Here is a 4712-nt window from a genome sequence, read left to right as displayed (position 1 = left end):
TACTCAAGTCTCACTCAATCCTACTTGACTCGAGTCCAACTCGAGTCTTATTCAATCTGAATTGATCTTTATTGGCACTAAGGGCTGACACTAACATAATCTGCTTAGCTAACTTAACCTAACTAAAACTAGCTCACCATATCTTAGACTAGTTAGGCCAAAGTTTCTTAAGAAGTTGATTAATGTCATAATTTTTTGAAAAAACTTTGTCTAAGAAAGTTGTCGTTGTTCTGATAACCAAGAAGATCCTTACCTCACCACGACCTAAAAGTTGATTTTTAAAATGTGGACTTAACTAACTGACGATTAAACCTGAATCTAACACAAGGTCAATTGTTGGGATGTATACTATAAGCCTAGCTTTTGTATGAACATCTGTTATATTTTGAAATGAGAATCACATTGGTCAAATGTCTGCATTTTATATAATGCAGTTGTCCACTTAATTTATATTGTAGATAACATGGTGTGTGGTGTCACACACAGAAGATCATGTTATCAGTTCCTTATAAATTATAAATAGTAGCTCACAACCAAGATGGATAGGGACAAACCATTGGAGTGGTTGTAGTGTAATTGGTATTAGTTTATCTTGACTATTAAATTACACTAGTACACTTTGTGTGTATTGAGCAGGACCGTTTGAGGTCGTTCGATTTATACTGACTATATAATCAAACTAGACCTCAGTTATTATGGATGTGCATGCTCTTAATCCCTATATAATAACAAACATATATACTTAGTATGTATTTCTTTAATTCATCAAAGGGTGAGATTTATTCGTTAAATCAAAAGGCCCGATGAGTTGGGAGATAATGCTATGTATATGGTGTGTTGTTGATTATAGAAGGAAACTGTGTCCTAATAATTAGGCTGATGATGTCCCCTTGAGGAGCTCATAAGGATTATCATGTAAATCTTGCAAGTGGACTTAGTTTCGCATGATAATAAAGTTGAGTGGTACTACTCTCGGAATAAGAAGTTAATTAATTGAGTTGTCAGTAATTCAATTAATTGACGGACATACGATATCTTAAACACAGGGAGATTAATGCACTCATGATAAGAAGGAGCCCATATTATAATATGGGATTGGTGCGGTAGTTCAATAATAACCCTTTAGTGGTATGAGTTATTATTGATGGACTTGAGTTGGGTGTTCAAGGAGAACACAGGAAGCCCAAGCCCATCAGGAGGCCAAAACCAATTCCTCCTCTAGGTCCCTACTGTAGCCTCTGGATAAAGCCTCGTATCCACCTGAGAGAATTCTGTAAGAATTTCGGTTAAGAAATTCTGTTAGGAAATTCTGTTAAGAATTTTTCTTATGAAAAATTCTGTTAAGAAATTCTGTTAAGAATTTCCGTTATGAAATTCTGTTAAGAATTCTATTTCTTCTAAATCCTAAACAAAATTTTGTTATGATTTTTCATAGAAATTTTGTTAAGAAAATAACAAAACTTAATTAAGAAATTTTGTTAAGAAATTAACAAATTTTATTAAGAGATTTTGTTAAGATAATAACAAAATTTAGTTAAAGAAATTTATTAAGAAACTAACAAAATCTTATCAAGAGATTTTATTAGATTTTTTCTAACTAAATCCGAATAAGAAAAGTTTGTTAGATTCTTTCTAAATTTTCTTGGATGGCAAAGCTATAAAAGGAGGATGAGGGAGCGCCTAAACTAAGATTTTCAAGATAGTGGTTTTTCCCTTTGCAAAGGGTCGGCGCCACCTCCACCTTAAAGCTTTCTTCTCTTCTCTAGGGTCGGCGCCCTAAGAGTTCTTTCTTCTCTTCTCTAGGGTCAGCGGCCTTAGAGTCTTTCTCATCTTCTCTAAGGGATGGCGCCCTTAGAATTCCTTTCCCTCCTTCTCCTAAGGGTCGGCCACACATTCCTCCTCTCTATCTTCAAGGGCCGGCGCCCCTAATCAAAGTTTCCCTTTGGTTGGTGGCGGCTTGAAGAGAGAAGGAAGCACCTTGGTTCTTCCTTGGTTTGTGGCGACTTGGAGAGGAAAGGAAGAAAGGAAAGAAAGAACAAGAGAAGGAAAGAAATGAAGAAGAAGAAAGCATCTTTCCTTGAGTTCTTGCCATCGGATAGGAAGAGAGGAAAAGAAGGAATTGGGTGGAGGCATCTTGGAAGATCGTTGCCCACACAACGTCCAAGAAGAGGAGAGGAATACAGCAGAAGATCAAGAGGTCTTCGGGTATGTACAATCTGTTGATGCAGTTTGTCCCGATTGTTGTTTTGATGTTTATTGTGATAAGATTTAGATAGTTCAGTTGTAAATAATAATTTCACAAAGTTAGAGTAACATTAAAGGAGACACACCAGATGGATATAACAATTTTTAGTGTAATTCAGGGCGGATTGAAAGGTACTTAATGGTTATTTGACTAAGTAGAATCGTAATTGACAATCTGTAAACCCAAATAGTCATGATTTCATAATGTTTCTGATTATTGTACACCAAGTTGTATGCCACATTGATTTGGGCTGCTGCTAATGTTGCAGTAGCTGCTGCTTAATTGACACCCTATATTCTACATGCCTAGTTGAATAGACTTGGTGCATTTATGAGCTGTTGAGCATTGCGTGTTCGGTCAAAATTAAAGGGATATACAAGACATTACAAGGGAGGTGATAAAATTTGTTTCTAAAACATCGTCTACAAGGTGGAGTAAAATAAATGACTAAATAAGATTCTGTATTTAGACTCCACATCCTCCATCTTAGTTAGATCTACATAAAGACAAAGCCCTAACAAGTGAAAAGAATATGTTAGAAGCTTAAATGAGTAACAGAACCGAAATTCGAAAACCATTCGGCAGGTTTTTACTGTACTATTGAAATTGAACGTCACCATAAAACTTGAAGGATAAGTATAAATTGGTTACAAGGCGTCCTCGCCGCGAATCGGCGTGTCCGATTGTCGAACACAGTATAATGAACAAAAACAGTAGCTACACAAACTTTACCAACTCAGATTTCTAGCATAATTATCCCCCCCTAAAAAAAAAATAGAAGTTCGCAAAGAGGAGCGAGATCGAAGAGATATGGAAGAGTACCTTGTCCTGAGGTTTTCTTCAGTGAGGCTTATCACCTCAGCGCGCGTCCGTAAGCAAGAGCTGCTTAAGAATAAGAGAAAGACGAATAAGAAAAGGACGAGAAGGAAGTGAAGTGAATTCCGGCGGCGATGCATCCGATCCATGGCAGGCTCGTCGCAGACAGCGCTGGGACGATGGTACGTCCCGAGTATTCTCCTAGGGCTTAATTGTGATCGAACCGAGTCGGGAATCACATCCTTTGGGTCATCCGCATTCAGCGTGCAAATAGGATCCCACGTCGCGGATGTCTTCTGCAACCCCGAGGTATCAGGCAGATCGAGTCGATTAATAATCAATCCTATCTTACCTAAATTTCATCGAAAATACTTACGGTAGATAATCAGTAGTCCAATATTCTTAAATTAAGTATCCATTAACATAAATTAATCTAATAATTCATCATAATTAAAATTGAAATTGATGTATGATCATTTAAAAAGCGCTAAAGGCAAGGTGAATAATAATTTTTAATATTTTTATACTTTTCGACAAACTCGTGTAACTTGCATAAGTAAATCAAAATTACAGCAGAAAAGAACATAAATAACATAGTTAATTTTATTTGGTTCACAGTCACAGACTGCTACTTCAGTTGTCATAATTAATTATCATTTTCGACGGACAATCCACTAAATAACTTCCTTCTACGAAAAAAATTAATCATTTTATAAAATTAATTAGGATCGGTATCACGTATACCGACCTAAAACGTTAAATACAAAAGCAATAAGTAGTTTTACTGAGAGAGTAGTAATAGATATGCAGACTTCATTGTAGCTCCTCGGCGTGACGACAGTATTCCAGGTGAAAGACATTTGTGCAGACGGTTATCATTGAGTCGTATTTAGATAATTCTAAGGTTCCCCTCGAGGCTGCTTATATAGACTGATCCGAACACCTAAAAGTTTTTTCGAGCGCCTCAACGTCATTCCGTCGATCCACTTTTGACGCTGACTCGGCATCTTTCGAACGTCTACATCCCTGCCAGACGCTTAGATGCTGACGTGGAAGTTGCCGGATCAACTTTGACTTCGCAACGTCTTACCCAGATCCGGCCGTCTAGAACCTTTCCGAGTGTCTGGAGGCTGAGCTGTCCCGACCACTAAGACTTTGCCACCTCACTTGCCTCACTAGGTCATTCCGTTGACTGTCCGATCGCCTGAAATCAATCCAGACACCTAGACCGTTCAATCGCCTAGATTCACATAAAGGCGCCCGATCCGGTGCAAATAGCCCCCGGGGACAAAGGGACACGGGGCGTAGAGAAAGGACAATAAGCCCGGAGTAGACACGGGGTAAGATTTTCTAGGAACCAAAGGGAAGGTAGGGAAGATCAACCTCCCTAAGAAACGAGCTCCTCCCTTAACACGGTAGACGCGGACCTCACGTAAAATGTCCAGGCCCCCTCCCCTTCCCACGCGGATACCTCATCCTCAAACCAAACGATAACACAGCGGAACGTAAACCTTATCAAGGGGACAACATGCACTTGGGTGTACAAGATGAGTTCTTCGCCGTATGGATGGGCATTCCTCAATGATAATATGCCACCTCATAACCGACCTCAATGATCCATGCCCAAGCTCACATGTCATAGCCTTATACG

Source organism: Curcuma longa, chromosome 5 (assembly GCF_044706935.1).
Source record: "Curcuma longa cultivar G26 ecotype Majalengka, Jawa Barat chromosome 5, ITB_CL_G26_1.1, whole genome shotgun sequence".
NCBI classification, from domain to species: Eukaryota; Viridiplantae; Streptophyta; class Magnoliopsida; order Zingiberales; family Zingiberaceae; genus Curcuma; species Curcuma longa.
This window is presented reverse-complemented; position numbering follows the sequence as displayed.